Source organism: Microcaecilia unicolor, chromosome 8 (assembly GCF_901765095.1).
Source record: "Microcaecilia unicolor chromosome 8, aMicUni1.1, whole genome shotgun sequence".
Taxonomy (NCBI): Eukaryota; Metazoa; Chordata; class Amphibia; order Gymnophiona; family Siphonopidae; genus Microcaecilia; species Microcaecilia unicolor.
The window spans coordinates 204,840,859-204,854,132 of record NC_044038.1 but is presented as its reverse complement, the minus strand read 5'-3'; positions in this window follow the sequence as shown (position 1 = coordinate 204,854,132).

Genomic DNA, 13,274 nt, shown 5'->3' with positions numbered 1-13,274 from the left:
GTGGCTCAAATTAAGAAGGAAGGGTAAGAAGGGGCATTCTAGCTCAGAGTAAAAAGGAAAGGCAGGAAGGGGGTATTATGGCTCTGATTAAGACGAAATGGCAGGGAGGGGCATTCTAGCTGTGTCTCATTTTTCAGAGCTCAGCATAGGAAAGGCCAGTTCAGACCTTAAAAGTTGTGGACATATCTGGTTTCCAATCCAGTGGGAACATACAAGTTTATGAAGTTCTCACAGAGAAACAGTATGTGGGCACATTCAGTTAGAAAAGAATAAAGACCAGACTGGTTGATGACTGTCTCCTATCAGAGTTGCCAACCTCTTGTCTCTATGAGAAGCTGTTTCACCGCTGACCAGGATTTGGCAGGCTCTGGAGGATGGTATTACAGAGGAAGGCCTGCTCTTTACATTTCACCAATACCAATCCAGTGTCTTTCCCCAGCTAGGGCCCAGCTGTGTTAACATCTGGCCAGTAACAGCTGGCCCTCCATAGCCCAGGAATGTGCTCTTCTAATTATGTGCCGCAATTAATTCTGAACAGGGAAACAATCTGGTAGCAGCATTGTTTCTGTGTCAGCAGAAAAGGTAAGCAAAATAATAATAATAAAAGAAATAAAAACAAGAAACCCAGAGGTAATAAAATATGAACAGGAAACAGAAAATAAGATTAAAATTGACCTTGTTATTGCGAGGACTTCTTCCTCCTCTGGATAAAATCGAACACGTTCAGCGAGTTCACTTATTTTCAGTGCCTGGAGAGGGCCTCACTGCAAACATATCACTTCTAATCTTATTTCTGCTTCCAGTATACACTTTACACCGTATTTTATTATCCTCTCTCTCTGAATTTGGCTTTGTGATTACTTTGCTTTTAGCTGAAAATTGAACATACAGTTCCATTTGATTTAGGCCTCAGATCTCCCATTTATTGGACCTCTTTCCACCACTCTCTAAAGACAGAAGCCCACTTGCACTTAATATCATCATAATGGTAATAAAATAGGGAGAAACCTCTATCTCTCCTCTCTTTCCCTCGAAACAATCAAAATATGACAGCAATTTTCAAACCTTCTACACTGGGACAAGGACCAAGTTTACTTTTTACCTGGACATTCTGTACCAGTTTTCAAAGTGACTGTAAGTGCATACTTTCACTTTGCAACTTGCCAGGGTACAACATATGTGCAGTCACTTTCGCCTCCCATATCAGCGTGTATACTTTTGTTGGAAATGGATGGCATCAAGTTTTGAAAATGTCATAAGAATATAAGACTTTTTTTTTTTACTGGGTCAGACCAAGGGTCTGTCTAGCCCATTATCTTGTTTTCAACAGTGTCCAGTCCAGGTCACAAGTACCACGAAGAGTCCCAAAAAGTGTCAAGATTCCATGCTGCTCACCCCTAGGGATAAGAAATGGCTTTCCACGGGTCTACTTTAATGTTTTATGGATTTTTCCTCCAGGAATTTGTCCAAACCTTTTTTTTTTAACTCCGCTACATTAACTTCTTTTACCACTTGCTCCAGCAATGAGTTCCAAATCATAACTATGTGCTGAAAGAAAAAATATTTACCCTTGTTTGTTTTAAATGTGCTACTATGTAACTTAATCTATACACACATTATTCCTTCCCTGACCTGCACAAGACCCCACCAATGCTTCCTCTCATTTCGGCCAAGATTCTGACAGAAGATTAACATAGGAGAAACACATTTTGCTTGTGTAAATTGTTCTGGAAATTATCCAGGCAAATATATACACATACTTCTTACTTCTTGGCTGGAATGTCCTAATTTTGACTTTATTTTGAGAACTCTTTCTTTATCCTAATGCTTATTACTGAGACAGCTGGCTTTTCCTGCTACCGAATCTCTCTGGAAAGAGCTTTGAAACACTGGCATACATGGTATGATGTAAACATTTCCAGCTGTGTTATATGATTAATATTCTGATGCACTGATGAATTCAAATGCACAAATCCAGATTTTAGGAATATTTGGACCCTTAGGGCCAGATGCACTAAACTTAACGAGCCATTAACGAGCAAGTAGTAAACCCCAGCATGCACTAAAGACTCTTTTCCGACGACGGTAGCAGCTAACGAAAACGGAATGCAGATGAGCAAATTGTGTAGAAACCCTATTGTAATGAGATGCACTAACCTTTTCCTATTGCCTTAACGCTGGAAAATCTAACGAGAGGTCTGTACCTCTCGTTGGGACTGCGCGGGATTGAAAAACTGCTACAAAAGTAACGAAAAAAACTAGCGCTCCGCTTTAAAAAGACATCTATTTTGGCTGTCATTCCCCCCCCCCCCCCCCAAGACGCTGCACCGCTCACCCTCTCTGATGCGGCTCGACAGTGCAGTTGAGGACGCCCATTCAAAAAAAAAATGTCCAATTTGGCCGTCATTCCCCCATCCCCCCCCCCCCCCCCCCCCCGAAGACACCGCGCTGCTCACCTCCTCCGATGTGGCTCATTCCAGAGGACAGTGCAGTTGAGGACGCCCATCCAAAAAAAATGTCCATTTTGGCCGTCATTCCCTCCCCCCCCCCCCCCCCCTGCAATAATAAAAACGTCTTTTTTGGCAGTGCTTCACTCAGCTGAGAGACTTGGAAGCCAATCTCTTTCTCTCTCCCTTCATCATCTTTCTCCTTCTCTTATCCCCCCCTGTCTGTGGTGTCCATCATTCACCCCCCCCCCCCCCATCTTCAGCATTTCTCTTCTTCCCTGCTGTGTCCATGAGGTATTTATTCTCTTACCACTCTCCCCTGGAGTGGCAACTCCATAAGCTACATTGGAGACATCACACAGGCATTTTGATGCAGGGCCTTCAGATGCTCAAGGCCTGCCAGCTCCCACCCCCTTTGAACTTCCTATTTCGGAGGAGACAAAATCCAGCTGGCCAGCCTTGAGTATGTGCAGATGCAAAGTAAGAGAAGACTCATGAGGAGAGAGGGAGGTTAGCAAAATTTGGAGGATGCCATAGCACCTACGGCTCAGTCTCTTCCGGGGCCTATGATGCAGACCATGTTAAATAGGAGCATTCCTTCCATCCATGCATACCGGTGAGCAATTTTATACAAGCCCTCTTCCGCATGTCAAACAGGTTCACACTTGGAAAAAGCATCATACAATTACCTGCCATGAGAAGAATTTCCAAAAGCAGTCCATACCCGAGAAAATAAGCTGCTATAAAATTATGTGCCTGGTATACATGCAAAATTACATGCATACGGGTATGTGAAGACCTTATGGTCCCAAAATTCTTACTAAATTAAATAACAGCAGTGGCCATGCTGTTCTCCAAACACAGAGTCGCCCTGACATGCCTCAAATGGATCTGAGTTCTTTGAGGAATAGGATAAAAGCTAGAAAGAGGTGTGAACAGCCAGTCTGAGAAGGAGGGGCTTTATAGCATAGAAAATGAGGGATCCCTAGCACCACTGCCTGCTGCCCACAAGGCTGATATTTCTGAAAACATTCCAGCTACTTAAAGAATTGTTATTCGCAAATACCTGCCACTGGAGAATCTGAACCCTTCCTTTTTTGTGTGTGTTTGCTTTTCCCGTTAGCCATTGTACACAATACACACACTTTATTTCTGCCAAATATATAGTATCTGTAATTGGACTCCAGGGAATTTGATAGCTGTGAAAGGATATGTTTCCATTGTTCAAGTGCTTTTGCAGTGGATTACCATGGTTGTGAGGGTACCCCCTACTTCCATCCAACCAGCCTCCACAGCATGAGACCTACCGTTAAAGTCTTCCTATAATGTTTTGGTATTTCACACATTACCTACGTATAACTCAACAACTCCAAAGCAGCTTATTACTTTCCAGCTAGCCTGTGGAATCCAGTTTTTCGATAGCGTTAATTGCTGGTTGTATCTTTCTGGACTTTAAAATGAGTTTCTGAGCTAAGGGGAAAGGAAGAGTCTGTTTGTGAAGCCACATTAAAATCGGTGCCTTCAAATCTGATTTTAATGTATACCATAACAGTCAGGTTCATGCCATATTTACAAATTCATGCTATGTAAAAAATATCAAAACATGTGCATTAATGCTGGCTTTTATGCAAAAACCAAACTCCGCTATTAACATTTGTGCTATTCCGCATGTGTCCACTTTCCCATGGTAACAGATAATGAGGTAATTTGTACAGTTCTGTATTTTATTGTCTCCTTATTCTGAATTTTAGCAGTAAAGATAACATGAGCCTTTAATGCAGGTGTTTAACTTGTTAATGGCTGTGTTTGCCCTAACACGCTTTAGCAAATATAGGATCCTTTAACCAAGCTGCAGGAAAAGGGCCCTGTGCTAGAGGTGGGGGCCATGCAACAGGGAGCCCTTACCGCCACCCAGTAAGGTGGTGATAATGAAGGGGTGGAACGCTGGATACTACTCGAATACTACGAATACTACTGCCTACCAGAACAACCTCATGTTTTGTGCCTATTTGATGGACTTATACTTATGTATTCTACCTCTGCTTTTGGCTTTTAGCCATACTTTATCACTGCACTGGACCATTGTGCCTTACTCAGTTTTATTGTTTACTAATGTAAGACAGAATGCAGGGCTATTAGACATATAGCTTGTAACTGTAACTGTAGTAGCAAGGCGTATACGAGATCAGCTTGCACGTAGATGCCCCATGAATAGGTGGCCTTGGAGGGTGCTAACACCCCCGCCCTGCATCTCTGAGCCGACGTGCCTTATCTCCTGTGCTAGAAAGGAGCATTGTGTGTATGTAGAATAAGCTGCTAAGTTTCGTTTCTCTTGCCAGTATCTTTTCAGTATTATGACGTGTGTACGTACTGAGAACTACAATTATGCACTGTAAGAACTACAACTGTTTACTGCGCATGCCAAATGTGACGTGTAAGGGGCCTAGTGCGCAGGCCCAGTAGGGAAGTATAAATGTAAGTGTCAGGTGATGTGCGACACACAGTGTCCTGAGACTACTCGGTACTGTTCACTTGCTAGCAATAAAGTTGCCTTGTTTGGAACCAAATTTGGCCTTTTGTCTTCTGATTTACTAGCCTGTTTCATTGGCGAGCCAGCCAGGAGTGTTATCAAAAGGGAAATCGGATTATATTCTTCCCCTCCCCCACTGCGGTCGGATCGGGTCATCGATCCCCTTCCGAGAAGGTGGTGAGTGGCCACCGCTGATTTCAGCGTCCATCTCCCGGAGGAGGGCCGATCAACTCCGCCTGACTGTAGAGGGGGCTGTGTGGTTCCGGCAAGGCACCTTTTCTATTTCAGAGAGAAGCGTACGACGGCGCGGCCTGCGACCCCGGCGGACAGGCGAGTATACTCTACGTAGTGACCGGCCCAGTAAGGACCGAAGAAGGGGCGTGATCACCCTCTTTTAGCCAGTGACTAATACGGACTATTGGTATAAGACTAGGTCCCGAAACTCACTAGGCTCCGACGACGAAACCGAGCGGCGAACGGGAGGGTTTCTTGTGGCGTATGAAAGTGTGTGAATGGGCTTGCAGTTCCAGGCCGGGCGACCGCGATCTGGTCAGGCCGAGTGTTGAACCTTTTGTGTCTGGTGGAACGAGACCCCTTACTCCTCCACCACCCCTTTCCCCCTTTGTCCGTCACCTGTCCTTTGGCACTCAGGTTAGGATGGGCGGGGGTGGGTCCACACCGTTAGATTTAATGACGAAACACTTTAGCGAAGTGTTCGATCAAGATAAGTGTAGCAGGGCCGGGATGATACAGCGATGTCAATTTATGTGGCCAGGGCTAGGGATTGCTGAATGGCCCCCGGGAGGGTCATTTGAGTATGAAAAGGTGGCGGCGGTCATGAATATTGTCATAGTTGAAGGGAACCCAGGCTGCCCCGAGGACATTCCATACATCCAAGCGTGGTTGGATGTAGTCCGGGATCCGCCGGCTTGGGCCCAACGGAAGGTAGAGAAAGCCGCCCTCATGGTGGTGAAGCAGAGGAAGGGCCGGAAAACTAAACTTAAAGCCCTGCCGACCTATGCCTTCGCTCTCCAAAGCCCGGCAACCGATGCCGTTCAGAAGGCCGCAGGGACCGCCCCTATACGGCCGACCGCCCCTAGCGTAAAGGCCACTGAGACCACGCCCCCTGCTACCATTGTTAAGGCAGAAACCACGCCCAGTACTACCAACACACTTTCTAGAATGAAAACCCCGAAGGAAACCCGAGGGAAAGTTCAGGGTTTGCCCGAAAAGAAGCCCCCAAAGGCCCCGATACTTGCTACGACGGAAGCATACGAAGACGATATTGCGCCACCGCCATATGCCCCTATGTACCCCGGCTTCGCGGGCCTAGCAGAGGCCGAAGAGATTTCCCGACCAGCCTCACCTGAACCAACGGGCCACGCGACTACCCGGAAGAGTACACGGGGGGTGAAGAACATTACCCGGTTTCCCCAATTAAGTCCACAAAAGGCCATCCCTCCCGGCCGTAAAGGGGGGCCCATCAATATATACCCAGTCCGACTATCTACCACTTTTACCCCAAACCCGACAGAAGAAGGGGGTCAGCCCATTGAATCAACAGTTTATAGCCACGTTCCCTTCTCCAGTGCCGACTTGTACAATTGGAAATTGCATGGGCCATCTTACGACCAGAAGCCCGAGCAGTTGGTAGAATTAGTGGAAGGCATTATATACAGCTATAATCCTACGTGGGGAGACCTTAGACAACTAAGCGCCCATATTCTGACCACGGAAGAACGCCGTCTCTTACAACAGAATATGGAGCAAGCTGTCCGGGATGCGAACCCGACTCATGCTAACTTACAGAATCTAATAGAAACGGAGGCACCCCTCGCTGCCCCTGCGTGGGATTACCGGACCGTTGAAGGCCAGGCCTTTATCCGCCGGTATCAGCAGGCGTACCTGGCAGCCTTGAAGAAGGGGAAGCAGAAGGTTACAAATATGGGGAAAATCCATAGTGTAGTCCAACTGAAGGACGAGAGCCCGGGGGACTTCCTTGAACGACTTATGGAGGCATTCAGAAGGCACAGTCCAATAAACCCTGAAGATCCCAAGAACCTCCCAACCGTGGTTATGAGTTTTGTTAGTCAGTCAGCACCAGATATACGAAGAAAGCTGCAGAGAACGGAGGGGTTTGAAGGGATGAGCATCAGCCAACTGAAAGCTATAGCTGATCGCGTATTCGGATATCGCGACCAAGAAGAGAAGACGGAGGCCCGGAAGGAATCGACCAGACGGATGCGGGAGAAGGCGGATGTGTTGGCCACGGTACTGGAAGAGCGCCTGAGGTCTAGACCAAAGGGGAGGGGCAAAAGGACAAGAGGAACACGGTCCCCCATAGGACGTAACCAGTGTGCAAATTGTCGGCAAGAAGGGCACTGGTGGGCTGACTGCCCAGAGGAGATACGGGACCGCCCGAGAGAGGAGGAACCATGGGACCGCTCGAGAGAGGAGGGGACTAACGACCGCACAGGGGGCCCCAGACGAGGCCGAGGCCGAGGCCGAGGAGGTCGAGGATGGGATGACCAAAGGGAATGGCAGATGGCTGTTGACGCTACCCGGGACAGTACCGCATGAAGAGACCGGGAGGGCAGAGTCCCCACTGACCCTCTGGTGGAAATTCGGGTGGGGACGCAGTCAATGAGAGCTTTACTAGACACGGGGGCCCAACGATCTGTAATCACCACTGCCATAGCCCCGGCCACAAAAGAAACCATACCAATTGTGGGGGCCTCCGGGAAGTCCCTTGCGGCGCCCCTCCTCAAGGAACGCCAAGTTCAGATCGGAGGGACGATGGTGTCTCATCAGTTCATACACATCCCCGGATGCCCAGTCCCCTTGATTGGTCGAGACCTACTCTGTAAGCTCCAGGCCACCTTGAAGTTCAAGACCACGGGGGAGGTGGAAGCTAGCTTTGAAGATCGGCCAGTAACACTTGTCTGCCCAGTGAGAGAAGAATGGAGACTACACGCCCTCCCAACTGTAGGGCCCGGCGACTGTCGGTATGACCAGAACACCCCTTTTGCCCAGCAGAGGCGGGCCCTAATGGATGAAGTGCCTAATGTATGGGCAGAAGTGAACTCAGGCGGACTGGCCGTAAATGCTATCCCCATATGGATTGAACTCAAACCAAATGCCCAAGTCGTCAACCAAGGACAATACCATATCCCTTATGCGGCCCGGCATAGTATGCAAATTCACTTACACAAACTTCTTCAACAGGGGGTCCTTAAACCGATCAGATCCGCGTGGAACACCCCATTACTGCCCGTTAAGAAGCCAGGCACATCAGAATACAGACCCGTCCAGGACCTGAGGAAAGTCAACAACCAGGTAGCCGACATAGTTGCCCTCGTACCGAACCCTTACTCCATTCTAGCCCAAGTGCCAGCCCACAGCAAGTGGTATAGTGTCATTGATCTGAAGGACGCCTTCTTCTCCATCCCCCTTGCCGCCGACAGCCAGAAATTGTTTGCCTTCACATGGGAAGACTTACAGACTGGTAATAAGCAGCAGTTTACCTGGACACGACTCCCCCAGGGATTCAAGAACTCCCCCACCCTCTTCGGCGACCAACTCGCCCAGGACCTGAAGACGTATCAGGACGAATATGGGCCGGTCGTTCAATACGTGGACGACCTGTTGGTGGCCCGTGAAATGTACACGGACTGTGCAGAAGCTACCCTTTACCTCTTGAAAACCCTGGAAGCCCAGGGGTACCGGGCCAGTCGCAAAAAGGCCCAGATATGCGAGATCGAAGTCGAGTATCTGGGGTTTCGCCTCCGAGAAGGAACCCGGAGGCTCGGTACCCCCCGAACCCAAGCCATCCGCAACCAACCCACTCCTGCAAATAAGAAGGAACTACGGGCACTCCTCGGAGCTGCTGGATATTGCCGCATTTGGATCATCAACTTTGCCATCCTGACCCACAGTTTGTATGCCAAACTGAAAGGACCTGAACTCGAGGGCCAAAACCTCCAGTGGGAGGAACACGAACTGAAAGCCCTTCAGGACCTTAAGGATGCCCTTGCGGCCCCACCAGCGCTCGGACTGCCAGATGTGACTAAGCCGTTCCACTTGTTCATCGACGAAAAGAAGGGATTGGCACTTGGAGTCCTCACCCAACTGGTCGGCACCTGGCAACGCCCTGTAGCATATCTCTCCAAGGGAATGGACAATGTAGCACGAGGATGGCCGGGCTGTCTCCGGAGCATTGCGGCAGCCTGTCTGCTGATACGCGAGGCCAATAAACTCACGTTTGGCCAAACACTTTTTGTGACCACACCCCACGCCATCCGCGGCCTACTCGAGAGTCACGGACCCAGATGGATGACCAACTCCCGGTTGGTTAAATACCAAGCCCTCCTGTGCGAAAATCCGGAGGTGCGGATCCTGGACACAACTAACCTTAATCCCGCTACTCTCCTTCCGGCCCCTGAACCACCATTCCACGACTGTGAAGAGGTAATGGCCACTGTGCATTCTAGCAGACCTGACCTCAAGGACCAACCCTGGCAAGGGGGCATTACCCTGTTCACCGATGGAAGCAGCCAAGTAATAGAGGGAAGTCGAAGAGCTGGCTATGCTGTTGTATCTGAGGATCACGTGATCGAGGCTATGGCCCTGCCGCCCGGAACGTCAGCCCAGAAGGCGGAGCTGATCGCCCTCACCAAAGCCCTCCTGTGGGCTGAAGGAAAAGTTGTTAACATCTACACCGACTCCAAATACGCCTTCCTCACCCTCCAGGTGCATGGAGCCCTGTACAAGGAGAGGGGATTTCTGACAGCTGAGGGAAAAGGACTCGCAAATGCCACCGAGATTTGCCAACTACTCGAGTCAGTCTGGAAGCCAAAGAAAGTAGCTGTGATGCATTGCAGGGCCCACACCGGCCGGACGGACCCTATCGCCCGTGGTAACCAACGGGCGGATGATGCCGCAAAAAGGGCAAGTCAGCTCCCTTACTCATCTCATCCTTCTGACCCCGTACTCGTCGTCCAGCTCCCCGCAGAGACCCCTATCTACACCTCCCAAGAAACGGAGTGGGCCCGACAAGAGGGCCTGGAGTCACGCAATGGATGGTGGATACTACAGGACGGGCGCATATGGATACCCGAAGCCCTGGCCTGGGCAGTGACCAAAGAGGCTCATGATCGCACCCACCTGGGCAGGGACGCTCTGGGGCGCCTACTTGAGAAGACCTACTACATCAACAAACTGTCTTTGTGGACCAAAAACGCTTCCAGTCAATGTGTAACTTGTGCCCGGAATAACCCCCGAACAGGACCCAGTCCTGCGCCAGGACACGTGCTCCGGGGCACTAGCCCTTTTCACGTTTGCCAGATTGACTTCACGCATATGCCCCCGGCCCGGGGCTACAAAGCCATCCTAGTCGCAGTGTGTACGTACACCGGATGGATTGAAGCCCAGCCCACTAGAACGGAAATGGCTAAAGAAGTCACCTCCCTACTGATTCATCATATCCTACCCAGATACGGTCTCCCCAAGCAGATAAACTCCGACAACGGGCCAGCCTTTGCCAGTGAAGTAACTCAACAGCTCAGTACAAGACTGGGCCTCGATTGGAAGTTGCATTGTGCCTGGAGACCCCAGAGCAGTGGAATAGTGGAGAGAGCTAACCGATCCCTGAAGAACCAGCTAGCCAAGCTATGCCAAGAAGCCAAAGCCAAATGGCCCGACCTGCTTCCACTGGCCTTGCTACATCTCAGGTGTACCCCCAAGGCTACCGGCCTTACCCCTTACGAGATGATGTACGCTAGGCCACCGCCACTACCCTCTTTCCCCGACTCCCTGCAGATACAGGGCGAGAATTCCTTAGTGAGACAGATGAAAGCCTTACACGAGGTAGTGCAGAACATCCAGCAATACACTGAGAGAGTAGCTCCCCTGGTTTTTACCAGTCCTATACACCGGTTCAGGGTAGGAGAGGAGGTGTGGGTGAAAGAGTGGGATGACTCTGACTGTCTGAAACCCAAATGGAAAGGGCCCTCCCTTGTTCTCCTAACGACCCCAACCGCTGTTAAAATTGCAGGAAACCCAGTGTGGATACATTGGACCCGATTGAAGCCTGCTGCTCCTACTAGCAGCGCCCCGAAGCGTTGGACTGCGCATCAACATCCTGACGCTCCACTACGGCTGACCCTAAGAAAGACGTGAACCGACAGATTCATGCCTGCCTCGCAACAGGAGCTCAGCTTTTGGACCCTCTGCGTCTTTGGCTCTGTGTTCATTGCAGCCTTCATCGTGGGCCTCATTGTCTTCTTGCTGCAAAGGCTCGGATACCTCCCACCATATATATAATGCTGAGCCTACTCCTCCTCCTTTGCTCAGTCCCGAGCTATCCTACCACCCTGAGCCAGAATTGCACTGAATGTTTGCGCCTGGTGCGCCATCGTATAGAAGGAGGGTACCACCTAGTCACCACCCTCATCCACCAGTCGCAGCCCCCGGACAGCGGTTGTCGGCTCCTTCCGACTTGCGCCATCATCACCCCGGCTGGCCTCCAACAGTTCCACAGGTGTCTTCAAGGCAACCTCACCGTCTGCCATAGCCCTACCAAGCCAAGATACTACAATGTCACCCTCAGTGTAGGACTCCCTGCGTATGTGGCCGGGTCCCCGGGGGTTGAAGGGGATGGCATTCTGTACTACGTTAATTCCACTCGCATCCTTGCTGGCGGTACCCAAACTGTGGCTACACTCACCTTCGACGTTTGCGCCGCCATGGACAAACACCCTTGGTCCCGTAAGTGTGGAAGCCAAAGTTGGCGTCAGGCATATGTGAACGACCACAAGTATGTCTGCCCCTTCAGTCCAGATATGAGATGCTGCTCCCCTTGGGTTTGGCTCCCCTGTGCCGGCGACACTCGAGCCTCGGGCTGGGAACGAGTATGCGCTTATACGGGAGGAGGATATGCCGGATGCACCGGCCTGGGCGAATTTCGTCGAGGTTCTGGTAACTATGTGTCCCTGGACTGGCCCATCCGAGGCCACGACATGCCCTGGAGAGGAACGTGGGGCCTTGGCATTGACGGCGGAGGGATGGATCCGCTGACGTATATTACCATATATCAAAGCCTTGAAACAAAGCCTCCCACGCACTACCAGACTACTGTCATTGGGTACCAAGAGGTATTCGATGAAATCGCTCGCGCTGAAGAGGCAGCGACTAAGTTCCCCATCTCCACAGAAGCGCGGAATATGTTCCTCAACCTGGCCGAAAACATCGCCTTCTCCCTGGGAATTACCAACTGTTTCGTCTGTGGAGGCACGGATATGGGTGAGCAATGGCCTTGGGAAGCGAAGGAGGTCCGACAGCAAACATGGGATGCGCTCAACACTACTAACATTACCTTTCCCCAGCGCCCGAAGCCGTACGAATGGGCCCTGAGAACCAATATCATCGGTACCCTCTGCGCTAGTCGAGCGCCATCGAAGCGTTATTCTGTACCCGTGGGAGATTCCGCTTGCACGGGGGTCCTTCAGTTTAACGGCAGTCGACATACCTGGTGGCAGACGGACCGCCTGCCTGCCCCGGAGCCCATCTGGACTGAACCCACCTTGAACGCAACGTGGACACACGGAGGGAATGCCTCCCTTAAATGGGTAGCCCCGGAGGGCTACTACTATATTTGCGGGCGCAGGGCCTATGAACAGCTCCCGGCCCGCTGGTACGGTACCTGTCTCTTAGGCACCGTCCGACCTAGTTTCTTCCTTCTGCCCCTGCGAGTCGGCGAGACGTTGGGCATCCCCCTGTACGTGGAAAAGGGGCCTGGTAACAGTGCCAGACGTAAACGGTCTCTTCTAAGCACCAAACCTAAAGTCCAAATTGGAGACTGGAAAGACAACGAGTGGCCGCCAGAACGTATCATTCATTACTATGGACCGGCCACGTGGGCTGAAGATGGCACATACGGGTACCGTACTCCTATCTACATGCTGAATCGCATTATCCGCTTGCAGGCAGTGCTCGAGATCCTTACCAACGATTCGGCACTTGCCCTCAACATTTTAGCCCGACAGAACACTAAGCTCATTACCGCAGTTTACCAAAATCGCTTGGCTCTCGACTACCTCTTAGCCCAGGAAGGCGGGGTGTGTGGCAAGTTTAACCTCAGTAATTGCTGCTTACAGATTGATGACCAAAGCCAAGTCATCAGCGAGATAACTGACCGGATGGTCAAATTGGCCCACGTCCCCGTCCAAACCTGGAACAGCGCTTGGGATTGGACCTCCTCCCTAACTAGCTGGTTGCCGACCTCCGGGAGCCTAAAGGGT